At 37.4% G+C, this 27738-nt stretch overlaps 1 protein-coding gene across 3 annotated transcripts in view; it reads left to right on the top strand.

Annotated features, from left to right (window-relative positions):
* Positions 1-27738, top strand: part of SH3BGRL (SH3 domain binding glutamate rich protein like) — a 128019-nt gene that overhangs the window by 87043 nt on the left and 13238 nt on the right. Inside the window, exon 1 of one of the 3 annotated variants that reach the window (XR_009493454.1) lies at positions 1460-25879. The exons of the other annotated variants lie outside the window; for them this stretch is intronic. The gene's annotated coding sequence lies outside the window, so the exon portion shown is untranslated. Of the gene's footprint in view, positions 1-1459; positions 25880-27738 lie in introns of those variants that run through there. 3 annotated transcript variants of the gene reach the window in all.

The following is a 27738-nucleotide window of genomic DNA, read 5'->3' as shown; positions in this document are numbered from 1 at the left end:
TTTTTTTGGCTAAGCATCCAAGAGTGCAATTGCTGGATTATATGTGCTGTGCTGTGCTGTGCTGTGCTTAGTCTGTTAGTCGTGTCCAACTCTTTGTGATTCTGTAGAGTCACGCCAGGGTCCTCTGTTCATGTAATTCTCCAGGCAAGAATACTGGAGTGGATTGCCATGCCCTCCTCCAGAGGATCTTCCCAACTCAGGGATCGAACCCAGGTCTCCCGCATTGCAGGCGGATTCTTTACTGTGTGAGTGACCAGGGAAGCCGTGGTAGTTCTATTTTTAATATTTTAAGAAAACTCACAATTATTTTGAGTAGTGACAGCACCAATTTATATTCCCAAAGTTATTTGCATGAGATTTCCTTTTCTGCACATCCTTGCCAATACTTGTTATTTGTGGTCTTTTGGATAATAACCATTCTAACAGGTGTGAGGTGATATTGGTTTTGATTTCCCTGATAATTAGTGATGTTGAGCATCTTTCCATGTGCCTGTCTATGTGTATGTTTCTTCTTGGGAAAAATTGTCTATTCAGGTCATCTTCTGATTTTTAATCAGCTTTTCTTTTTTTGATGTTGAGGTGTTTCAGTTTATTGTACATTTTATATATTAACACTTTACTGGCTATACTGTTTGTAATCTCCCATTAAGTAGGCATATTTTCATTTTGTTTAGTTTCCTTCACTGTGCAAGAAGCTTTTTAGTTTAACTTAGTCCCATTTGTTTATTTTTGCTTTTCTTTCCCTTGCCTGAAGAGACATATCCAAAAAATTCTGCTAAGACTGATGTCAAAGAGCATATTGCCTATACTTTCTCATAGAAGTTTTATGGTTTCAAGTCTTACATTTAAGCCTTTAATCCATTTTGAGTTTATTTTTATATATGATGTGAGAAAATAGTTTGGTTTCCTTCTTTTGCATGTAGCTGTACAGTTTTACCAGCACCATTTATTGAAGAGGCTTTCTTTTCCCCCGTTGTATATTGTTGCCTTTTTATCATAGGTTAATAGACCGTTTAATGTGTTTCTTTCTGGTCTCTCAATTTGGTTCCAAAAATCAATCTGTCTGCTTTTGTACTGGTACCATACTGTTTTCGTTACTATAGCTTTATAGTATAGTTTGAAATCAGAGGTTTTGGTACCTCCAGCTTTGTTCTAATTTCCCAATATTGTTTTGGCTATTTGGGTTCTTTTGTTCCCATAGAAATTATAGAATTATTTGTTTTAGTTCTGTGAAAAATACCATTAGTATTTTGGTAGGGACTGTACTGAGTATTTAGATCACTTTAGATAGTATCTTCATTTTAACAATACTAATTCTTCCAATCTGTGGACACAGTGTATCTTTCCATCTGTTTTGTCATCTTCAATTTCTTTTATCAGTGTCATAGTTTTCTGAGCACAGGTCTTTTATCTTCTTACTTAGGTTTTTAGGCTTTTTTTTTTTTTTTTTTTTGATGTGATGGTAAATGGGATTGCTTTCTTAATTTTTCAGATATTTTGTCTTTAATGTATAAAAATATAATAGATTTCTATGTATTAGTTTTGTGTCCTGCAACTTTACCATCTTCACTGATGAGTTCTAGAAGTTTTATGGTGACATCTGTAGAATTTTCTATATGTAGTATCATGCCATCTGTAAACAGTGACAATTTTGCTACTTTCTTACCAATGTGGATTCTCATTTGTTTTAATTAATTCACTTTAAAGGATAATTATTTTACAATATTGTGATGGTTTTTGCCATACATTGAAATGAATCAGCCATGGATGCACATGTGTCCCCCCATCCTGAAACCCCTTCCACCTCCCTCCCTATCCCATCACTCAGGGTTGTCTCAGAGCAGGGCTTTGAGTGCCCTGCTTCATGGATTGAACTTCCACTGGTCATCTATTTTACATATGATAATATACATGATTCTGTGCTATTCTCTCAAATCATCCCACCCTTGTCTTCTCCCACATAATCAAAAAGTCTTGTTCTTTTCATCTGTATCTCTTTTGCTGTCTTGCATATAGGGTCATCATAACTGTCTTTCTAAATTCCATATATATGCATTAATATTCTGTATTGGTGTTTCTCTTTCTGACTTACTTCACTTTGTATAATAGGCTCCAAATTGTTACACCTCATTAGAACTGACTCAAATGCATTCTTTTTTTTTTTTTTAATAGCTGAATAATACTACATTGTGTACATGTACCATACTTCCTTATCCATTTGTCTGCCAATGGACATCTAGGTTGCTTCCATGTCCTGGCTATTGTAGACAGTGCTGCAATGAACCCTGAGGTACATGTGTCTCTTTCAGTTCTGGTTTCCTTGGTCTGTATGTCCAGTAGTGGGATTGCTAGGTCATATAGCAGTTCTGTTTCCAGTTTTTTAAGGAATGTTCTCCATAGTGGCTGTACAAGTTTACATTCCCACTAACAGTGTAAGAGGGTTCCCTTTTCTCTACACCGTCTCCAGCATTTATTGTATGTTGACTTTTTGATGGTGGCCATTCTTACTGGTGTGAGATGATACCCCATTGTGGTTTTGATTTGCATTTCTCTAATAATGAGTGATGATGAGCATCTTTTCATGTGTTTGTTAGCCATCTGTATGTCTTCTTTGGAGAAATGTCTGTTTAGTTCTTTGGCCCATTTTTTGATTGGGTTGTTTGTTTTTCTGGAGTTGAGCTGCATGAGCTTCTTGTATATATTGGAGATTAATTCTTTGTTGTTTCATTTGCTATTATTTTCTCCCATTCTGAAGGCTGTCTTTTCACCTTGCTTATAGTTTACTTCATTGTGCAAAAGCTTTTAAGTTTAATTAAGTCCCATTTGTTTATTTTTATTTCCATTGCTCTGAAAGGTGGGTATTAGAGGATCTTGCTGTGATTTATGTCAGAGAATGTTCTGCCTATGTTTTCCTCTAAGAGGTTAATAGTTTCTGGTTTTACATTTAAATCTTTAATCCATTTTGAGTTAATTTTTGTGTATGGTGTTAGAAAGTGTTCTAGTTTCATTCTTCTACAGATGGTTGACCAGTTTTCCCAGCACTGCTTGTTAAAGAGATTGTCTTTTCTCCATTGTATATTTTTGTCTCCTTTGTCAAAAATAAGGTATTCATAGGTGTGTGGGTTTATCTCTGGGCTTTCCATTCTGTTTCATTGATCTATAATTCTGTCTTTCTTCCAGTACCATACTGTCTTGATGACTGTAGACTTGTCATACAGTCTGAAGTCAAGCAGGTGGATTCCTCTAGTTCCATTATTCCTTCTCAAGACTGGTTTGGCTATTTTAGTTTTTTTGTGTGTTTCCAAACAAATTGTGAAATTTCTTGTTCTAGTTCTCTGGAAAATTGTTAGCTTGATAGGGATTTCATTGAATCTATCAATTGCTTTGGGTAGTATACTCATTTTCACTGTATTGATTCTTCCAATCCATGAACATGATGTATTTTTCTCCATCTATTTGTGTCATCTTTGATTCTTTCATCAGTGTTTTATAGTTTTCTATATATGGGTCTTTTTTTTTCTTTAGGTAAATTTGTTCCTAAATATTTTATTCTTTTTGTAGCAATGGAGAATAACATTGTTTGCTTTATTTCTCTTTCTGTTTTTTTTCATTATTAGTGTATAGAAATGTGAGATTTCTGTGTATTAATTTTATATCCTGCAAATTTACTATATTCTTTGATTAGCTCTCATAATTTTCTGGTGGTTTCTTTAGGGTATTTTATATACAGGATCATGTCATCTGCAAACAGTGAGTTTTTCTTTTCCAATCTGGATTCCTTTATTATTTTTTTCTTCCGTGATTGTTGTGACTAGGACTTCCAATACTGTGTTGATTAGTAGTGCTTAGAGTGGGAACCCTTGTCTTCTTCCTGCTTTTACAGGACATGCTTTCAATTTTTTACCATTCAGGATAATGTTGGCTGTTTCCTTTGTTGTATATAGCTTTTATTATATTGAGGTTGTTCCTTCTATGCCTGCTTTACGGAGAGGTTTTTTTTTTTTTTTTTTAATCATAAATGGATGTTGAACTTTGTCAGAGTCTTTCTCTACCTCTATTGGGATAATCATATAGGTTTTTATCTTTCAATTTGTTAAATCTGATGTATCACATTGATTGATTTGTGAATACTGAAGACTCCTTGCATCCCTGGGATAAAGTCCACCTGGTCATGATGTATGATCTTTTTAATATGTTGTTGGATTCTGTTTGCTAGAATTTTGTTGAGGATTTTTGCATCTATGTTCATAATTGCTATTGACTTGTGGTTTTGTCTTTTTGTGGCATCTTTGTCTGGTTTGGTTATCAGGGTGATGGTGGCCTCAAAGAGTGAGTTTGTGAGTTTACCTTCCTCTGCAACTTACTGGAAGAGTTTGAGAAGGATAGGTGTTAGATCTTCTCTAAAGTTTTTGGTAGGATTCACCTGTGAAGCCATCTGGTCCTGTTTTTTTTTTTTTTTTTTCTCTTGGAAGGTTTTTGAGTGCAGTTTGGATTTCCATGATTGTGACTTGTCTGTTTGGATTTTCTATTTCTTCCTGGTTCAGATTTGGAGGTTTATGCTTTCCTAAGCATTTGTCTATTTCTTCCAAGTTGTCCTTTTTTTTGGCACATAGTTGCTGATAGTAGTCTCTTATGATCCTTTGTATTTCTCTGTTGTTTGTTGTAATTTCTCCATTTTCATTTCTAATTTTGTTGATTTGATTCTTCTCCCTTTTTTCTTGATGAGTCTTAGTAATGGTTTGTCTCTTTTATTTATCTTCTCAAAGAATCAGCTTTTAGTTTTGTTGATCTTTGTTGTAGTCTCCTTCGTTTTTCATTTATTTCTGCTCTGATTTTTATGACTTCTTTCAAACTTCTACTAACTTTGGAATTCTTTATTTTTTTCTTTTTCTAGTTACTTTAAGTGTCAAGTTAGGTTGTTTATTTGATGTTTCTCTGGTATTACACAAGATTTGTATTATATTGAACCTCCTTCTTAGCACTGTTTTAACTGAGTCCCATAGGTTTTGGGTTGTCATGTTTTCATTTTCATTTGTTTCTATGCATATTTTCATTTCCTTTTGTATTTCTTCTCTGATCTATTGGTTATTCAAAAGTGTTTTGTTTAGCCTCCATACATTGATAGTTTTATTCCTGTGGTTGACATCTAGTCTTACCACTTTGTGATTAAAAAAAAATTGTTTGCAATGACTTCAGTTTTTTAAATTTACCAAGCTTAGGTTTATGGCTCAGGATGTAATCTGTCCTAGAGAATGCTCCATATGCACTTGAGAAAAAGATCAAATTCATTGTTTTGGCGTGATATGTTCTGTAGATATCAATTTGGTCTACCTGTTCCATTGTATCACTTAAAGCTTGTGTTTCCTTGCTAATTTTCTGTTTGGTTGATGTATCCGTAGGTGTGAGTGGTCTATTAAAATCCCCAACTACTGTGTTACTGTTGATTTTCTCTTTCATATTTGTTAGCATTTGCCTTACATTTTGAGGTGCTCCTATGTTGGATGTGTATATTTTTATAATTATTATATCTTCCTGGATTGATTCTTTAGTTATTATGTACTGTCCTTCTTTGTCTCTTACAATGGTCTTTATTTCAAGGTGTATTTTATCAGATATGATTATTGCTACTCCTGCTTTCTTTTGGTCTCCATTTGCTTGAAATATGTCTATACATCCCTCACTTTCAGTCTCTATATGGCCCTAGGTGTGAGGTGAGACTCTTGTAGACAGCATATATAGGGGTCTGTTTTTATATCCATTTGGCCAGTTTTGTCTTTCGGTTGGGATATTTAACCCATTTGCATTTAAGGTAATTATTGAAAAGTATGATCCCACTAACATTTACTTTGTTGTTTTGTGTCTGTTTTCATAAACCTCTTCTGTTTTTCCTGTCTAGTGAAGATCCTTTAGCAGCTGTTGAAGAGCTGGTGTGGTGATGCTGCATTTGCTCAGATTTTCTTGTCTGTAAAGCTTTTGATTTCTCCTTCATATCTGAATGCGATCCTTGCTGGGTAGAATAATCTTTGTTCTAAGTTTTTCTCATTCATTACTTTAAGTATGTACTGCCATTCCCTTCTGGCCTGAAGGGTTTTTGTTGTAAGATCAACTGATTTCCTTATGGGGATCCCCTTGTGTCTTATTGGTTGCTTTCCCTTGCTGCTTTTAATATTTGCTCTTTGTGTTTAATTTTCATTAGTTTGATTAATATGTGTCTTGGGGTGTTTTGCCTTAGGTTTATCCTGTTTGGGACTCTCTGTGTTTCTTGGACTTGGGTGGCTATTTCCTTCCCCATTTTAGGGCATTTTCAACTATTATCTCCTCAAGAGTTTTCTCATGCCCTTTCTTTTTGTGTTCTACTTTTGGGACATCTATGATTTGAACTGGGCTTCCCTCATAGCTCCGTTCGGTAAAGATTATGCCTGCAATGTGGGAGACCTGGGTTTGTTTCCTGGGTCGGGAAGATCCCCTGGAGAAGGAAATGGCCATCCACTCCAGTATTCTTGCCTGGAAAATCCCATGGACAGAGGAGCCAGGTGGACTACAGTTCATGTGGTCACAAGAGTCAGACATGACTTAGTGACTAAACCACCACCACCATGATTTGAATGTTGGGGCACTTAACGTTGTCCCCAGAGGTCTCTGAGGTTGTCCTCATTTCTTTTAATTCTTTTTTATTTTTATACTCTGTGTTTCATTTATTTCCACCATTCTATCTTTCACCTCACTTAGCCTCTCTTCTGCCTCAGTTATTCTACTGTTATTTCCCTCCAGAGTGCTTTTAATCTCAGTTATTACATTGTTCATTATTGATTGACTCTTCTTTATTTCTTCTAAATCTTTTTTAAACATTTCTTGCATCTTCTCAATCCTTATCTCTAGTCTATTTATCAGTACCTCCATTTTGTTTTCAAGATTTTGCATCATCTTTACTATCATTATTCTGGATTCTTTTTCAGGTAGACTTCTTTTCTCCTACTCTTTCATTTGGTTTTGTGGGTTTTTATCATGTTCGTTCACTTACTGAATATCTCTCTGCCTTTTCATCTTGTATTACTGCGTTTGGGGTGCCCTTCCTCCAGGCTCTAAGGTCTTGATTCCTCTGAATTGTGGAGTCTGCTTCCTGTGGGTAGAGTTGGACCAGTGATTTGTAAAGGTTTCCTCATTGGGGGATCTTGTGTCTATATTCTGGTGGGGTGGAGTGGATCTCTTCTTTCTGGAGTGCAATGAAATGTTCATTAGTGAGTAGTGGTGTGTCTATGTGTTTGGTATGGCTTTGGGCAGCCTGTCTTTTAATGTTCAGGGTTGTGTTCCTGTTTTGCTAGAGAATTACCATGCTGTGTCTTGACTAGGACTTGTTGGCTCATGCTTGGAGCTTGGTTTCAGTGTAGTTGTAAAGACTTTTGGGTAAGTTCTTGTCTGTTTATGTTCCCTGGCATCAGAAGTTCTCCAAAGTTCTGAATTTCTGAAGTTGAGCCTCATGCCTCTGGGTTTTGGTCCTCCTTTTACAGTAGCCTCAATACTTCTCCATCCATACAGCACAGAAGATAAACCTCCTAGGTCAATGGTGAACCAACTTTCCACTGCCAGGAACACTGAGAGAGATTTACAGTTATATAGAGAAGAGAAGAGGGTGGAGGAAGATAGAGGTGACCAGGAGGAGAAAATGAAGAGTAAAAAGGGGAGAGAGCAATAAACCCAGTAATCAAATCATTAAGTGAAAATGGATATTGAAGATTAGATTATTAAAGGTACAAAATTGATAACAAATATCAAAACTAAAGAATTAAAACCTAGAATAGATGTTAGACTCTAAAAAATAAAATATAAAAAATTCAAAACAAAATCGATCATTAATATTAAAAAATATTCCTATCGATTTTGTCTTAAAAAATAGGGCTTATTTTTAGAAAGGCGATAATAGGCTATGTGGTTCGTTCACTGGGACGACTCAGAGGGATGGTACAGGGAGGGAGGAGGGTTCAGGATGGGGAACACATGTATACCTGTGGTGGATTCATGTTGATATATGGCAAAACCAATACAATATTGTAAAGGTAAAAAATTAAAAAAAAAAAATGAAAGTTAAAGGAGTAATAAAGAACTAAAATTTTTAAGAACTTAAAAAGTGATAATAGTCCAAATATACCTAGGAATTTCTTTAGAGCAGTTGTGGGCAGTTTGGTGTCAATTCAGTTTTAGATATTCCCGTCTTCCTGCTTGTACTTGTTCTCAAGGTCTTGAATTGCCCCCTTAAATGCAGTCTCAGCATTAACTGCAGGGTTTTAATATGTTGCACTTGTCACCTCCAGGGTGGTGTACCCTTCTTTGTTTATTTTGGTTTCCTCTCTTTGTAAGTCTCTTCTGTGTTTTTTTCCCCACCCTGGTGCAATGGGGCCACCGTGGCCACTTACTTAGGCTCAGCTGTTCAGTTGTGCTGTGGAGAGGGAGGAACGCTGCAAACAAATGCCACTGGCATGTGTGGGCAGTGCTTGCAGTGGTGGACTACACTTGGTTTGCCACAGCCTGAGGTGGCATGTATTTCCTGGGTTCACACTGCTCAGGCTCCAGGGTGCTCTGCAAGGGAACTGTCCCAAGTGGGCCCTGTGTTTTGTGCACTTCCCAGGTCCAAGCTGCTCAGGTTCTTGGGTGATCCCCAAGGGCACAGACCCAGAAGGGGTCTGAGTTTTGTGCCCTTTCCAGGTCCAAGCCACTCAGGTGACTGGGTGCCTGGTGAGCTCACTGTCCCAGGTGGGCCATGCATCTTACCCACCTCCCTAATCTCAGCAGCTCGGTTTCCTGGGTACACCAGGAGCACACCATCCCACATGTGCTGTGTATCTCCTCTGGGGAGCTGATCTCAGGTCGTGACACTCCTTCTGGATGTGAACAGTCTAGGATTTCCTGAAGACATGGTTAGCAATTGGCAGCCTGCTCACAGTTTGGTGGGAGATTCAGTCTCTGGGTCTGAGATTGCAGCAGCCCCTTGCCTTTCATCTCTGGTTGTGGCACACCTGCCTCTGTGCCTCCAGGGAAGGAGAGCCATAAATGGCAGCCTGCTTGCTCTCCTTTGGAATTCGCTAAGGCACAATCCTTTGTTCTCTGAGTGTGCTGGGGTCACCATGCAGCTTTGGAAACTTTCCTGGGAAAGGTCCTTTCGTTTTTTGGTCTCTCTGTCAATCTCACAGTTTGGGTTGCTATGTCACATTAGGTCCCTCAGATCATCCTCAGGACATTCAAACCCAGTCCTTCCCCTAAGGACTGATGATGCAACCCACGCCTCCCTGCCAATCCCCCAATTGCTGGTGGTGGACGTGAGCCTCTGGGCTGCTTCTCTGCTGGCATTTGTGGTTAGGCACATATTCTGTTCCCCCCTACCCCCAGTCATGTTGCCCTCTGAGATTCCAAAACTCCCCACAGACAAACCTGGAGAGTTTCCTACTGTGTGGAAACTTCTCCTCCTTCACGACCCACTCCCCAGGATGGGTCTCTTGTCCCTAAATCATTTGTCTCTCTTTTCATATTTTGTATTTTGCCATACCTCCTTTCAAAGAGATTGGGCTGCCTTTCTGGGTGCCTGGTGTTCTTCTCCAGCATTCAGAAGTTGTTTTGTGGAAGTTGCTCAGCATTCAAATGATCTTTTGATGAATTTTTTGGGAAAAAGTGGTCTTCCTGTTCTGTCGTGCCACCATCTTGGGACCCCCTCCCACCTTCAGTGTGGATTCTTTTTACTCCTTTTTTTTTTTTTTGGTCTTACTGTTGTCACTAGGATTGCTAATAGTATATTGAATAATTGTGGTGAGAATGGGCATGTCTTTCTTGTTCCCGATCTAGGAGGAAGTGCTTTCAAATTTTCTCCATCGAATATAATGTCATATGTAGACATGTTATATATGGCCTTTATTATATTGAAGTAGGTTCCCTCTGGGGTCTTCACAGGTGGCACAGTGGTAAAGAATCCACCTCTCATTGCAGGAAATGTAACAGATGTGTGTTCGATCCCTGGGTCGAGAAGATCCCTTGAAGTAGGAAATTACCTTCATGAAACCCACTCAAGTATTCTTGCCTGGAAGATTCCATGGTCAAAGGAGCCTGGCAGGCTATAGTCCATGGGGACACAAAGGGTTTGACATGACTGAGCACACAGGCCATTCCAAGTTCCCTCGATGTCAACTTGCTGGAGAGTTTTTATTATAAATGGATGTTGGATTTTATCAAAAGGTTATTTGCATCTATTGAGACGATCATATTGTTTTTATTCTTCAATCTGTTAACATGGTGTCTCACATTAATTGATTTCACGTGTTGAAGAATACTCGCATCACTGGGGTAAATCCTACTTGATCATGGTATATGATCCTCTTAATGTGTTGTTGGGTTCTGTTTACTTACATGATGAGGATTTCTGTGTCTATGTTCACCAGTGATTTGGGCCTATAATTTTGTTTTTTCCTGTGTGATACGTTTGTTTGGTTTTGGTAACCGTGTGAGACTGGCCTCATAGAATGAGTTTGGAAGTTCCTTCCTATGCAGGTTTTTAGAACAATTTTAAAAGGATAGGTTTTAGCTCTTGTACATAGGTTTGGTAGAATTCACATATAAAGTCATCTAGTCCTGGAATTTTTTTTGCTGTTGTTGATAGTATTTTAAATTATTGATTAAATTTCATTACTGTTTTTCTCTGTGTTCATATTTCCTGATTCAGTCTTGGGAGATTCTACATTTTTAGAACATGTTCATTTATTCCAATCTGTCCATTTTATTAGCTTATAATTTTTCATAGGAATCTTTTATGATCCTTACATTTCTGTGGTATTGTTTGTAACTTTTCCTCAGTTATTTCTGACTTTGATTTGGGTCTTCTCCTTTTTCTTGATTTCTTGTTTTTCAGTTGCTCAGCCATATCCCACTATTTTGCAACCCTATGAATTTCAGCATGCCAGGTTTCTCTGTCATTTACCATTTCTAAGAGCTTGCTCAAACTCCTGTCCATTGAGTCGGGGGTGCCATCCAACCATCCCATCCTCTGTCATCCCTTTCCTTTCCTGCACTCAATCTTTCCCAGCATCAGGGTCCTTTCCAATGATTTGGCTCTTCACATCAGGTGGCCAAAGTATTGGAGCTTTGGTTTCAGCATCAGTCCCTCCAATGAGTATTCAGGATTGATTTCCTTTAAGATTGACTGGTTTGATATCCTTTCTGTCCAAGGAACTCTCAAGAGTCTTCTCCAACACCACAGTTCAAAAGGATCAATTCTTTGGTGTTCAGCCTTCTTTATAGTCCAAATCTCACATCTATACGTAACTACTGGAAAAATGATACCTTTGACAATATTGACCTTTGTCGACAAAGTAATGTCTTTGCTTTTTAATGCACAGTCTAGGTTGGTCACAGCTTTTCTTCCAAGGAGCAAGTGTCTCTTAATTTCATGGCTGCACTCATCATCTGCAGTGATTTTGCTGCCCAAGCAAATAAAGTATGTCACGATTTCCATTGTTTCCCCATGTATTTGCCATGAAGTGAAGGGACCAGATGCCATTTTTCTTAGTTTTTTGAATATTGAGTTTTTTTTTGTTTGTTTGTTTTTGTTTTTGTTTTTTTTACTGAAGGAGAGTTGCTTTACAGAATTTTGTTGTTTTCTGTCAAACCTCAACATGAATCAGCCATAGGTGTACATATGCTGCTGCTGCTGCTAAGTCACGTCAGTGGTGTCCGACTCTGTGCGACCCCATAGATGGCAGCCCACCAGGCTCCCCCTTCTCTGGGATTCTCCAGGCAAGAATATTGGAGTGGGTTGCCGCTTCCTTCTCCAATGCATGAAAGTGAAAAGTGAAAGTGAAGTCGCTCAGTCGTGTCCGACTCCTAGCGACCCCATGGACTGCAGCCTACCAGGCTCCTCCATCCATGGGATTTTCCAGGCAAGAGTACTGGAGTGGGGTGCCATCACCTTTTCCGATAGGTGTACATACATCTCCTCCTTTTTGAATCTCCTCCTATCTCCCTCCATATCCCACCCCTCTAGGTTGATACAGAGCTCCTGTTCGAGTTTTCTGAGCCATACAGCAAATTCCTGTTGGCTATCTATTTTAATATGGTAATGTAAGTTTCTGGGTTACTTTCCATACTTCTCAACCTCTCTTTCCCTCTCCCCATGTACATAAGTCTATTCTCTATATCTGTTTCTCCATTGCTGTTCTGTAAGTAAATTCTTCAGAACCATTCTTCTAGTTTCTGTATATATGTGTTAAAATACAATATTTCTCTTTCTCTTTCTGACTTACTTCAGTCTGTATAATAGGTTCTCACTTCATCCACCTTATTAGAACTGACTCAAATATGTTCCTCTTATGGCTGAGTAATATTCCATTGTGTATATGTACCACAACTTCTTTATCCATTCATCTGTCAATGGACATCTAGGTTGCTTCCGTGGTCTAGCTATTGTAAATAGTACCACAGTGAACAATAGGATACATGTGTCTTTCAATTTTGGTTTCTTCAGTGTGTATGCCTAGGAGTGGGATTGCTGGTTTTGTTTATTTATGGTGGTTTTATTCCTAGTTTTTAAGGAATCTCCATACTGTCTTCCATAGTGGCTGTATCAATTTACATTCCACCAATAGTACAAGAATGTTCCCTTTTCTCCACACTCTCTGCAGCATTTATTGTTTGTAGACTTTTTGATCATGGCCATTCAGACCAGACTGAGGTGATATTTGTAGTTTGATTTGCATTTCTCTAATAATGAGCAATGTTGACCATTTTTTCATGTGTTTGTTAGCCATCTGTATGTCTTCTTTGGAGAAATATATATTTAGGTCTTTTTCCCACTTTTTTATTAGATTGTTTGTTTTTCTGACATAGAGTTGTATGAGCTCTTTGTATATTTTGGAAATTAATCCTTTGTCAGTTGTTTCCTTTGTGATTACTTTCTCCCATTCTGAGGGTTGTCTTTTCACCTTGCTTATTGTAGTTTCTTTTGCTGTGCAAAAGCTTTTAAGTTTCATCAAATTTCACTTGTTTTCTTTTGTTTTTGTTTCCATTACTCTAGGAGGTGGGTCATAGAGGCTCTTGCTTTGATTTATATCATTAAGTGTTTTGCCTATATTTTCCTCTAAGAGTTCTATAGTTTCTGGTCTTACATTTGGGGTTTTAATCCATTTTGAGTTTATCTTTTTGTATGTTGTTAGGAAGTGTTCTAATTTCATTCCTTTACATGTAGCTGTCCAGTTTTCCCAGCACCATTTATTAAAGAGGCTGTCTTTACCCAATTTTATATCATTGCCTTCTCTGTCAAAAATAAGGTACCTATAGGTGCATAGGTTTATTTCTGGGCTTTCTATCTTGTTCCATTGATCTATATTTATGTTTTATTTTTGTTTTGTTTTGTTTTGTTTTGTTTTTGCCAGTACCATACTGTCTTGATGACTGTAGCTTGTGGTATAGTCTAAAGTCAAGAAGGTTTATTCCTCAAGCTCCATTCTTCATTCTCAAGACTGCTTTGGCTATTCAGGGTCTTTTGTGTTTCCATATGAATTTTGATTTTTTTTTTTTTTGTCCTAGTTCTGTCAAAAATGTTATTGGTAATTTTATAGGGATCACATTAAATGTGTAGATTGCATTTGATAGTATAGTCATTTTGACGATATTGATTCTTCCTACCAAGGAACATGGAATATCTCTCCATCTGTTTATGTCGTCTTTGATTTCTTTCATTAGTGTCTTATAATTTTCTGTGTACAATCATTTTGTCTCCTTAGGTAAGTTTATTCCTATAGATTTAATTGTTTTTGTTGCAATGATGAATGGGATTGATTCTTTAATTTCTCTTTCAGATTTTTCATTGTTAGCATATAGAAATGCAAGTGACTTCTGTGTATTGGTTTTGTATCCTGCAACTTTGCTAAATTCACTGATTAGCTCTAATACTTTTCTGATACTATCTTTAGGGTTTTCTATGTACAGTATCATGTCATCTGCAAACAGTGAGAGCTTTACTTCTTTTTCATTCTGGATTCCTTTTATTTCTTTTTCTTCTCCAATTGCTGTAGCTAGGATTTCTAGAACTATGTTGAATAATAGTGGTGAAAGTGGGAACCCTTTTCTTTTTCATCTTCTTAGGGGGAATGCTTTCAGTTTTTCAATGTTGAGAATAATGTTTGCTGTAAGCTTATCATATATGGCTGCTAATATTTTGATGCAGCTTCCTTCTATGCCCATTTTTTCAAGAATTTTAATCATAAATGGGTGCTCAATTTTGTCAAAGCCATTTTCTGCATCTATTGAGATTATTGTATAGTTTTTATCTTTCATTTTGTTTAAATGGTGTATCACATTGATTGATTTGTGTATATTTAAGAATCCTTGCATCCCTGGAATAAACCGAATTTGATCATGGTGTATGAGCTTTATGATGTGTTGCTGAATTATGTTTGCTAAAGTTTTGTTGAGGATTTTGGCAGCTATGTTCATCAGTGAAATTGGCCTGTAGTTTTCTCTTTTTGTGTGTTGTCTTTATCTGGTTTTGGTATCAGGGTTATGTTGGCCTCATAGAATTAATTTGGAAGTATTCCTTCCTCTGCAATTTTTTGAAAGAGTTTTAGAAAGATAGGCATTAGCTCTTCTCTAAATGTTTGATAGAATTCTCCTGTGAAGCCATCTGGTCCTGGATTTCTTTTGTGTGTGAAATTTTTGATCACAGCTTCAATTTCAGTGCTTGTAATTTGGTTTTGCATAATTTCCATTTCTTCCTTTTTCAGTCATGTAAGATTGAGCTTTTCTAAGAATTTATTTATTTCTCCCAGGCTATCCATTTTATTGCCATATTGTTGTTCATAATAGTCTCATAATCTTTTGTATTTCTGCATTGTCTGTTGTAAACTCTCCTTTTTAATTTCTAATTTTGTTGATTTGATCCTTCTCTTTTTCTTGATGAGTCTGGCTAAAGGTTTGTCAATTTTATCTTCTCAAAGAACTAGCTTTTAGTTTTATTAAGCTTTACTATTGTTTCTTTCATTTCCTTTTCACTTATTTCTGCTTGGATTTTTATGATTTCTTTCCTTCTACTAATTTTGTCATTTTTTTGTTCTTCTTTTTCTGGTTAGGTGTAAAGATAGGTTATCTATTCGATGTTTTTCTTGTTTCTTGAGGTAGGAATGTATTGCTATAAACTTCCCTCTTAGAATTGCTTTTACTGCATCCCATAGGTTTTGAGCTCTCATGTTTTCATTGTCATTTGTTCCTAGAAATGTTTTAATTTCCCTTTTGATTTATTCACTAACCTGTTGATTATTTATAAATGTGTTGTTTAATCTCCATGTGTCTGAGTTACTTACATTTTTTTTTTTTCTTGTAATTGATATCTAGTCTCATACCATTGTGGTTAGAGAAGATACTTGATACAATTTCAACTTTCTGAAATTTACTGAGCTTTGATTTGTTACCCACGATGTGGTCTATCCTGGAGAATGTTCCATGTGCATTTGAGAAGAAGTTGTATTCTGCATTTATATGGAATGTCCTGAAGACATTAATGAGATCCATCTCAGCTTATGCATGATTTAAGACTTGTGGTTCCTTATCAATTTTCTGTTTTGATGATCTGTCCATTGGTATGAATGCAGTTTTAAAGTCTCCTACTATTATTGTGTTACTTTTTTTTTTTTTTTTCCTTTTATATCTGTTAGTGATTGTCTTATGTATTGAGGTGCTCATGTGTTTGGTGCATAGATATTTACAATTGCTATGTCTTCCTCTTGGATCAATCCCTTGATCATTATGTAGTATCCTTCCTTATCTTTTGTAAACTTCTTTATTTTAAGGTCTCTTTTGTCTGATATGAGGATTGCTACCCCAGCTTTCCTTTACTTCCCATTGGCATGGAATATATTTTTCCATCCTCTCACTTTCAGTCTATATGTGTCTTTAGGTCTGAAGTGGGTTTCTTTTAGGCAGCAAGTACATGAGTCTTATTTTTGTATCCATTCAGCCAGTCTGTGTCCTTTGATTGGAGCATGTAATCCATTTACATTTAAAGTAATTATTGATATATATGTTTCTATTGCCATTTTCTTAATTGTTTGGGACTGTTTTTTTTTTTTTCTTCTTCTTCTTCTTCTTCTCTTGTGTTTCTTGACTATATAATCCCTTCAACGTTTCTTTTAAAACATTTCTTGTAATCCCATTTGTTGGTCACCTTGAATTCACTTAACTTTTGCTTGTCTGAAAAGCTTTTTATTTGTCCATCAATTTTGAATGAGATTAAAGGGGAATCCTGGGTGGAGTCCTAACTCTGTAGTTCAGTACCTCAGGCATTTGATGGGCCAACCTCTCCACTGTTCAGCTGCCAGTGCTGGAGTGTGGGGAGAGAGAGGCTATGGTCATGGCTCCACCCCCCACACGTGACTCAGCAGTATTGCCTTGCTTCCATGGCTGCCTGGCTCTCCTCCACAGGCATTTTCCACCACAGTCTCCTCCCTCACATCCCCTCTATCCGTCTCTCCACAGTCAACAGCAACCCTCATCCTGGGATTGTTCCACAATCCCTAACCTCCAGCTCCTAGCTGCTGCGCCTTCCAGAGGACTCGTGTCCCTGTCTATGGTATGTATGGCTGCAGCAAGGAGTGTCTGTTTTCATTCCATTTAGGCTGCCACAGATCAGCTGTTTCACTCTCAGCCTTAAATATTTCTCCTCTGACACAACTGCCCCAATGTGGGGATCGGATCTCTGATTCAGTTTCCCCACCTGCCAAGTTTAGGTCCAGTCCTACTAACACTCTTGCTTTTCCCCCTAGTTCCTTCATTTTACCCAGTTTTGCGTAGCTGTATAGACTATTTTCTGCTTCTTAGATACTCCTGTCCATTCTCAGCTGGTGTTCTGCATGCACTTCTATGTCTGAAGGTGTATTCCTGATGTATCCATGGAGAGATACATCCACGTCCACCTCCTCCTCCACCATCTTGTTTTCCAAATATTGAGTTTTAAACTAGCTTTTCCACTCTCTTATTTCACCTTCATCAATATTTAGTTCCTCTTCACTTTTTGCCATAAAAGAGATGTCATCTGCATATCTGGGGTTATTGATATTTTCCCCAGCTATCTTGATTCCTGCTTGAGCTTCACATGATGGACTCTGTATATAAGTTAAATAAGCAGTGTGACAGTTTACAGCCTTGACGTACTCCATTCCCAATTTTGAATCAGTCCATTGTTCCATGTCTGGTTCCAGCTGTTGCTTCTTGACCTGCATACAAGTTTCTAGGAAGGAAGAAATGTGGTCTTCCCTTTCTTTTGGAGGTTTTCCCTTTCTGGTGTTTTGAAATTCTTCATCTTTTGAAGAATTTCCCACCATTTGTTTTGATACACACAGTACAAGGCTTTAGCTTAGTCAATGTAGAAGAAATTGATGTTTTTATGGAACTCTCTTGGTTTTCCTCTGATCTAATAGATGTTGGCAATATGATCTCTGCTTCCTCTGCTTTTTCTAAATCAAGCTTGAACATCTGGAAGTTCGTGGTTCACCTACTGTTGAAGCCTAGCTTGGGCAATTTTGAGCGTTACTTTGCTAGCATGTGAAATGAGTGCAATTGTATGGTAGTTTGAACATTCTTTGGCATTGCGTTCCTTTGGGAATGGAATGAAAACTGACCTTTTGCAGTCTTCTGGCCACTGCTGAGTTTTCCAAATTTGCTGGCATATTGAGTGCAACACTTTAATGGTATCATCTTTTAGGATTTGAAATAGCTCAGCTGGAATTCCATCATCTCCAGTAGCTTTGTACTGTTTCCTAAGGCTCCCTTGACTTAGCACTCAAAAATGTCTGGCTTTAGGTGAGTGATTACCCCATCGTGGTCATCGGGGTCACTAAAATCTTCTTTGTGTAGTTCTTCTGTGTATTCTTGCCACCTCTTCTTAATATCTTTGGCTTCTGTTACGTCCATACTGTTTCTGTCCTCTTTTGTGCCCATCATTGCGTGAAATATTCCCTTGGTATCTCTAATTTTCTTGATGTGATCTCTAGTCTTTCCCATTGTGTTGTTTTCCTCTATTTCTTTGCATTGATTGCTGAAGAAGGCTTTCTTATCTCTCTTTGCTATTCTTTGGAACTCTGCAGTTAGATGGGTATATCTTTCCTTTTCTCCTTTGCTTCTCTTTTCTCAGCTATTTGTAAGGCCTCCTCATATGATTGTTTTACTTTCTTGCATTTCTTTTTCTTGGGGATGGTTTTGATCTCACCTTCTGTACAATGTTACAAACGTCCTTCTGTAGTTGTTCAGGCACTCTGTCTATCAGATGTAATCCCCTGAATCTATTTTTCACTTCCACTGTATAATCCTAAAGGATTTCTTTTAGGTCATAACTGAATGGCGTAGTTGTTCTGAATTTTGCAATAAAGATTTCATTATGTGAGTCACAGTCAGCTCCCGGTCTTGTTTTTGCTGATTGTACAGGACTGCTCCAGCTACAAATAATATAATCAATCTGATTTCTGTATTGACCATCTGTTGATGTCCATGTGTACAGTTGTCTCTTGTGTTGTTGTAAGGGGGTGTTTGCTATGACCAGTGCATTCTTTTGGCAAAACTCTGTTAGCCTTTGCCCTACTTCCTTTCGTACTTCAAGGGAAAACTTTCCTGAGTCTGGCATAAAATTTATTATTTTGTTTGTTTTCAGAGAATCAGCTGTTAGTCTCTTTGTTGCTTTTTCTCCCCTCCCCCCCTTCCCAGCATTTGCTTGGTTTCTGCTCTGCTCTTCATTATTTCTCTTTTTATACTATCTTTTGCCTTTGTTCTTCTTTTTCTAGTTCCTTTTGGTGTAAGTTTAGACCGTTATCTGAATTTTTTCTCTTTATCTAGATTGCTGTAGACTTCTCTTTGAACCGTTTTCACCACATCCCATAGGTTTAAGACCATTGTGGTTTCATTTCCATTTGTCTCTAGATATTTTTTCACTGCCATTTTGATTTATTCCATGACCAATTGTTTAGTAGCCTCCATGTGTTTGTCTTTTTTTTTTTTTTTTTTGCATCTTTTTTTCCCTTAACTTTTGTTTCTTATCACATAGTACTGTAATTAGAAAAATGATTGGTATGATTTCAGTCTTCTTAAATTTACCAAGATTTTCTATGGCCTTGCATGTGATCTATTCTGGAGACTGTTATATGTTCACTTAAAAGAAATGTGTTTTCTATTGCTTTTGGATGGACTGTTTTTTATATATGTCTATTAAGCTCATTTGCTCTATTGTGTCCTTTAAGGCCAGTTCTTTCTTATTGATTTTCAGTCTGGATTATCTGTCCACTGATATAAATGCGGTCTTAAAGTCTAATACTATTATTGTGTTACTGTCAATTTCTCCCTTTCAGTTCAGTTCAGTTCAGTCGCTCAGTCGTGTCTGACTCTTTTGCGACCCCATGAATTGCAGCACGCCAGGCCTCCCTGTCCATCACCAACTCCCGGAGTTCACCCAGACTCATGTCCATCGACTCAGTGATGCCATCCAGGCATCTCATCCTCTGTCGTCCCCCTTCTCCTCCTGCCCCCAATCCCTTCCAGCATCAAAGTCTTTTCCAATGAGTCAACTCTTCACATGAGGTGGCCAAAGTACTGGAGCTTCAGCTTTAGCATCATTCCTTCCAAAGAAATCCCAGGGCTGATTTCCTTCAGAATGGACTGGCTGGATCTCCTTGCAGTCCAAGGGACTCGCAAGAGTCTTCTCCAACACCACTGTTCAAAAGCGTCAATTCTTTGGTGCTCAGCCTTCTTCACAGTCCAACTCTCACATCCATATATGACCACAGGAAAAACCATAGCCTTGACTAGATGGACCTTTGTTGGCAAAGTAATGTCTCTGCTTTTGAATATGCTATCTAGGTTGGTCATAACTTTCCTTCCAAGGAGCAAGCGTCTTTTAATTTCATGGCTGCAGTCACCATCTGCAGTGATTTTGGAGCCCCCCAAAATAAAGTCTGACACTGTTTCCACTGTTTCCCCATCTATTTCCCATGAAGTGGTGGGACTGGATGCCATGATCTTCGTTTTCTGAATGTTGAGCTTTAAGCCAACTTTTTCACTCTCCACTTTCACTTTCATCAAGAGGCTTTTTAGTTCCTCTTCACTTTCTGCCATAAAGGTGGTGTCATCTGCATATCTTAGGTTATTGATATTTCTCCCGGCAATCTTGATTCCAGCTTGTGCTTCTTCCAGTCCAGCATTTCTCATGTTGTACTCTGCGTATAAGTTAAATAAGCAGGGTGACAATTTCTCCCTTTATTTACTGTTAATATTTGCCTTAGACATTGAGGCACTCCTTTGTTGTGTGTATATATATTTCCAATCATTGTATCTTCTTCTTATATTAATCCATTTATGATTATGCAGTGTTTTTCATTCTCTCTTCTTACAGTCTGTGCTTTAAAGTGTGTTTTTCCTCTGTAAAAGGGAACCCATGTACACTGTTGGTGAAAATGTAAGTTGGTAAAGTCACTATGGAAAGCAGTATGGAGGTTTCTTTAAAAAGTAAAAATAAAACTACTACATGACTCAGCAATTCCATTCCTGGGTATATATCCAAAAACAGCTGAAACACTAACTCAAAAAACTACCACACCACAATGTTCATAGCAGCAGTATTTACATGATATGGAAGCAATCTCAGTGTTCATCAACAGATTAATGGATAAAGAATATGTGTTATATATGTACACTAGAATCTTATTCAAGCATGAAAAAGAATGAAATTTTACCATTTTCAGCAATATGAATGGACTTGACTGGTTTGATCTTGCTGTCCAAGTCACTCTCAAATGTCTTCTTTAGCACCTCAGTTTGAAAGCATCAGTTCTTTGGTGCTCAGCCTTCCTTTATGGTCCAACTCTCACATTCATACATGACTACTGGAAAAAAACATATCTACAACTAGATGGACCTTTGTTGGCAAAATAATGTCTTTGCTTTTTAATACACTGTCTAGGTTTGTCATAGCTTTCCTTCCTAAGAACAATTATCTTTTAATTTCATGAATACACTCACCGTCCACAATGATTTTGGAGCCGAAGAAAGTAAAATCTGTCACTGTTTTCACTTTTTTGCCATCTATTTACCATGAAATGATTGGACAGGATGCCATGATCTTAGTTTTTTGAATGCTGAGTTTTAAGTCAGCTTTTTCACTCTTGTCTTTCACCCTCATCAAGAGGCTCTTTAGTTGCTCTTCACTTTCTGCCATTAATGTGGTATCCTCTGCATATCTGAGGTCGATATTTCTCCCCACAGTCTTGATTCCAACTTGTGATTCATCCAGCCCAGCATTTCGTATGATGTACTCTGTGTATAAGTTACATAAGTAGAGTGACAATATACAGCCTTGATGTATTCCTTTTCTAATTTTGAACTAATCTGTTGTTCCATGTCTGGTTCTAACTGTTGCTTCTTGAACTACACACAGGATCTCAGGAAACAGGTAAGGTGGTCTGGTATCTCTTTAAGGATTTTCCACAGTTTGTTGTGATTCACACAGTCAAAGGCTTAAGTGTAGTCACTGAAGCAGAAATAGATTTTTTTTTTTTCCTGGAATTCCCTTGCTTTCTCCATGATCCAACAAATGTTGACAATTTGATCTCTGGTTCCTCTGTCTTTTCTAAATCCAACTCGTACATCTGGAAGTTCTTGGTTCATGTACTTCTGAAGCTTAGCTAGAAGGATTTTGAGCATTACCTTGCTAGCATGCTTAATGAACACAGCTGAAGTGTAGTTTGTACGGTCTTTGGATTGCCTTTCTTTGGGATTGGAATGAAAACTGACCTTTTCTAGGTCTTTGGCACAATAAACTCAGGCAAGAATAAAGGCAGCTTGATCTGCTATAAGATGGCTGAGTAATGCATATTTTTATAGTGGTAGGTAAAACATTATGTAGAAACTTTAAATTTAAGCAGTAGGGGGTAAGGTTGAAATTGGCCACAGGGAACCAGTGTAGCAGCAGTAGGATTACAGTATATATTTTGATTCTGTGGCTTTCAGTCTTTGGTCAAGTTAGTCTATTATTTATTAACCTGCTAATACTTCTCTAGACAGAGGAGCCCAGTGAGCTGTAGTCCATGGGGTCACAAAGAGTTGGACATGACTTAGCAGCCAAACAACAACAGACATTTCTCTTGGCATGTACATTTGATAAGACTATGTGGGTTTGAAGTTAACCTGCAGGAGGTGAAAGTATAGCCACCTTCATTTTCTGGATTAAAAGAGCTTTTCTTGACTAAATTAAGTTTCAGTTCTGAATTATCTCGTCTTTATAAGCCTTCTCTTATCTGAAACTTTTCTCTGTAGATACTCTTTCTTTTAGTCCCTCTGTCTCTTACTGACTCAGTTAAAGCTTTTTTTTTTTTTTTTTTTTTTTACTTTCAAGTGAGTAGTTTATTGTATTATGATCATTTTGCTGTATGAGATGATTGTTGGACTTTTTTAAAGTGATGGGTACATTGCTTATTTAACAAATAATAAAGAATGGGAAGCATCTGATGTTCTTGCTCTTTCTTATCTGTTTCTTTGTAAATTTAAAATACAGAAATATACCCTGCATACCAACTTCACCCACTCAGAACCATTAAGTGATGAAATGCTTGGCAAAGGGGAGACATGAGCTACATTGTTCTCAGTGCAGTCAACAAGAAATCAGAGGCCTCATTATATTCCATTCAGTTCTCCTCTGTGCATGCTGCCTATGTACAAGCAAGCCAGCCCACAAATTGGTGGACTTGGGAATTCAGTGGGGTCAATTTAGACTGGTCAAGTGAAAAGAGACCATAATACCTGGAAAATCAAATACACTAAATGAGGCTATTTGGAAGATAACATATCTCAGGTTTGTTGTCTTTCTATTCTGTATCACATAGTTTAGAAGGAACTCTCTCATATGTGTCAGTCCCATTTCCCCAGCAAGATTGTGAATTCTATTATGTACTGCATGTAGTGAAAAAGAACAGGGCTTTGCATCCAGATAGCTTTAGATTTGTATTTTGGTACATGCAATTAATAGGTCATTCTTCTCAGGCAGGTCTGTCAACCTTTCTAAATCTCAGTTTCCATTGTTGTAAAATGAATAATCATACTAACCTTTCAGAATTGTGAGGATTTCAAGAGCAATGTATACATAGCCTCACAAAGAATTTGATACTCAGCAAACACTCAACAAGCCTTAGTCTTCCTTTCTCCTTAAAGGTCTTTATCTGGCACAAAGCTTAACTCAATAATAACATACAGTAAGGCTTGGAAATTTTGTTTTCAGATTACCTTGGGAGGGCATTGCTGATGCATTTTTGTGTAACCTTCTGTTAGAGTTTAAGTAGGGACGACTCTGTGCAAAATTCTAAGGCACACAAAGAAACTTCACTGTTTCCTTACCTACTCCTCTCCAGGCAGTCCCTCCTTCCACTCAAACATGCACACTTCCTGCCCATTCTAAGTCAGTAATGATAAAGTTTCAGGCATCAGAAGATTGAATTGAATTGAATCAAATTGAATCAAATTGGTGCTCCTTATTTCACAACTTCCTGGATCTACACATGGAGCAGTGTCTGAAGGAATTGAAGAGACATCACAGTTCCTTCTTACACTAGAGAAAAACTTCAGATATGAAAGGGCTGAATAGATGAGATTATTCAGAACTGATCAAGAAAAGTCTTCTTAACCCAGAAAATTAGGCGTGACTGTACTGTCTTTACTGTGACCACCTTGCTGCTAAGTCACTTCAGTCGTATCTGACTCTGTGCAACCCCATAGATGGCAGCCCACCAGGCTCCCCCGTCCCTGGAATTCTCCAGGCAAGAACACTGAGGTGGGTTGCCATTTCCTTCTCCAATGCATGAAAGTGAAAAGTCAAAGTGAAGTCGCTCAGTAGTATCCAACTCTTAGCGACCCCATGGACTGCAGCCTACCAGGCTCCTCCGTCCATAGGATTTTCTAGGCAAGAGTACTGGAGTGGGGTGCCATTGCCTTCTCCAGTGACCACCTTAAGACATAGTAATAGCTATTTTTGAGAAAGTACCTTTAAATATCTACCTTTCGTCTTTTCACACAAGGCTCTAATTCTGAAATTACTTGGGCCTTAACATCTCTTTAGACGTAATGTGGTAAAAGTGCAACTAAAAGAGAAAGTAGTAACAGCATTTTGGGATGGCAGGCAGCAATAAAATAGCAAACCTTGCATTGTGCTCTTATGCTGCTACATCGTGGAATATCTGTCAGGAGAACTCCAGAGAGCTAGAGGTAGAGGTGGGAGATCAACAAGAAAATTCTTAATAGTCTTAACCTAGATTTGTCGCAGACTTGTTGGTAAAGAGATATGAATTACAAGTTTTTCATGGCTGATTGTGACCAAAGCATTTTTTAAAATATTGCAAAACAGGCAAGCTGAAAGCAAATGTCTCTTGCTGTGGTTGCACCATTAGATTAAGCGGTAAGAAGCCAGTGGCTTAAGGACTCATTACAGTATTCTCTTAAAAATGCATGCAGATCTCTTTGGTTACCAAATGACTACACAGTGGCAATGCTGCTGTGGTCTATAGCCAAACAGACTGGGGGTTCAGATTTGATTTTCCTTTTGGGTATATTTGGTAAGTAGATTAGTAAAAGACTAAAAAAAAAAAAAAAAAAAAAAAACAGCTTTAAATTCTATTTGTTCATGCTTCCTTCACCCCACTCTTAAATGCTTATTAGGCACTGGCTAAGCCAATATAAGCTTATTATTTCTCTACAAATTAGAGCAGCTTCTCTTATGGCAGATTTGAAACAAATAGAACCAATTGAAGGGAGTCTATATATCTGAATTTATTTTTGCATAAGTTGACTGGGTCACAAATTGTAAATTGTATAAAAAGACAAAATGCATACATACATAAGTGTTTATTCATTAAGAATTTAATCATAGAAATTTTGAGCATCCATTTAGAAAGTATACAGGTTTATTTTATAATACTGTACTTTTCATTGTTCTAGTGCAATATGCCATAATAGTTGTGAGCTCATTTTTCACAGCTGGTTGTTTATATTAAGCTTTACTAAGCACATTATGCTTTTAGTAAGCATGAGACTGCATTCAGTATAGATGGATATGTATGTAGCATTTGTGAAGTCATTATTAAGCTTAGTCTAAGTGGCATCACTCATAGCAATAAACACTTACTTTCTGTTCTAAGTTCCTTCCACTCATTTGCTTTGTCATTCACTTGACTCCTCTCACCTAAACACTTTGTATGGTTGTTTTACTTTCGTATTTAAACACCATTGTTGTAATTAAAATTTTTAATATATTTATGTCTAATCCTTCCCACTAGATTGTAATTTTAGGAGGGAATCTGCTATTTTTCTTTAGACATTTGAGAGAACCTCATAAATTTCTTACACACTTAAAAGGCACCCAAGAAATATTATTGAATAGGTATGAAATACAGTGTCAGACAATCATTTTAAATTTTAGTGCATCACAGTTGGAACCTCTGTTGATCTTCACTTTAAAGTGTCAGCTGAGAAAATATGTCAGGTTATTTATAAAACAAGACAAAATCTCATCTTGATTAAATGTTTTATTGTAGGTCAGCACTGTCATGAAAAAGACTCCTGTTTTCCCATTAGAAGCATGATTATTGAAGCTTTGTTCTTCCTTTGGAATTTGAACATTCACTCTGACACTTTCTAAAGCAGAAACCTTATCAGTTTCCCTCTTTAAAAAAAAACAAAAACAAAAACAAAAACAAAACTTGACCTTTGGCTGACAGACAGGAAAGTTACTGAGGATAGCTGGAGACACATTTTTTCTGTAGGCAGTTTTTCAGCAGCCCTGCTCTGTGTCTTTGGTGGGATGGATACCCTAAATCTCAAACCCTGACAGGTAAGCATTCTTTGGATGGAAGTGCGGAGTGTGGTTTGCTCTTTGAAAAAGATTGATCTAAATTCTTGAACAGTGCCATTGTCTACTTGCAAATACATTTGTGTGTTGAAAAGGATATCAGTAACCTTTTAACTCCAAAGTATTTTTTCCTGTAGGAAATTTAAATTTTATTCCTTAGGGAAACTTTGTGATACCCATTCCTAATTGTTCTGAACAATTGTTCCTAATTGTTCTAGCAATGTATGGCTTTCAGTCACATCTGTCCAAAGCCACTTTGTAGGGATATATTTTAGTGAGCATGTACCTATAGGCACTAACTCTGTAGATATAAATCATCCCTGTAGGAAGTAAAATTGATATTTGAAAATGGACTTACAGATATATCAAGTTAAGAAACATTTTTTACATTTCCTGAAGATTCAAACCTGGATAAATGTTCATATTGCTAGGGCAGAATCTACTTTAAAAAGTATTATAGCCCATTTTGTTCAGCCCTCTGAAGATGTGGAATACTCTAGGAGGCATGTGTACTTACTTGTTAGGCAGTTCCAGAAGATGGAAGAAATACTTGTGATCCAGAGCTAATGATTAGAGGGTAAAGACATCACTGAAGCTATACTATAATGACCACTGACACCAGGCCTGGCTACAGCCTTAACTCAGTACATAGAGAACAGTGTTCTCAACATGGGGAACATATGTATACCTGTGGCGGATTCATTTTGATATTTGGCAAAACTAATACAATTATGTAAAGTTTAAAAATAAAATAAAATTTTAAAAAAAACCCTCCCATATTTACAAAAAAAAAAACATTCAATAATGTGAGAAAGGCCTCAAAGAGTTATTTATCTGAAGGGTTCTCTGCTTTCTGTCTCACATAAGCATGACAGGTGACAGTCATCGAGGGCCATGTATAATTCTTAGCATGTTAGATATAACAGTAACTCTTAATTCACTAAAAATATCTGTTAGGATGGCAAATGCCTCAAAGTACCATATTTATGGGATATCTGTATATCTACTTAAATTTGTAAATATGCAAATCATGAACAAATTACTTGACACACTCCACACAAACTGAACACCTCCTTTAGTATCATGGAGATAAAAACCCACTAATTTAACTGAGCCTTCTATCACTTCTGTTACTGACTTTTACATGGATTATCCTCAAAATTCAATGGAAACAGTGACAGACTTTATTTTCTTGGGCTCCAAAATCACTGCAGACAATGACTGCAGCCATGAAATTAAAATATGTTTGCTTCTTGAAAGGAAAGCTATGACAAACCTGGACAGTGTATTAGAAAGCAGACATCACTTTGCCGACAAAGGTTCATATAGTCAAAGTTATGGTTTTCCCATTAATTATGTATGGATGTGAGAAATGGACCATAAAGAAGGCTGAGTGCAGAAGAATTGATGCTTTTGAACTGTGGTGTTGGAGAAGACTCTTGAGATTCCTTTGGACTGCAAGGAAATCAAACCAGTCAATCCTAAAGGAAATCAGTTCTGAATATTCATTGGAAGGACTGATGCTGAAGCTGTAGCTCCGATACTTTGGCCACCTGTTGTGAAGAGCTGACTCATTTGAAAAGACCCTGATGCTGGGAAAGATTGAAGGCAGGAGGAGAAGGGGACGACAGAGAACAAGATGATTGGATGGTATAACCAACTCTATGGACATGAGTTTGAGCAGGCTCCAGGAGATGGTGAGGGATGGGGAGGCCTGGCGTGCTGAAGCCCATGGGGTCACAAAGAGTCAGAGTCAAACACGACTGAGTGACTGAACAAGAACAATCCTCAAAATTCAAAAGGTGGTGTGCTTAGTTGCTCAGTCATGTCTGACTCTTTTC

The sequence above is a fragment of the Bos taurus genome, chromosome X, assembly GCF_002263795.3.
Source record: "Bos taurus isolate L1 Dominette 01449 registration number 42190680 breed Hereford chromosome X, ARS-UCD2.0, whole genome shotgun sequence".
NCBI lineage: Eukaryota > Metazoa > Chordata > Mammalia > Artiodactyla > Bovidae > Bos > Bos taurus.
The sequence above is the reverse complement of the archived record's forward strand: the minus strand, read 5'-3'. Positions and strand labels throughout refer to the sequence as shown.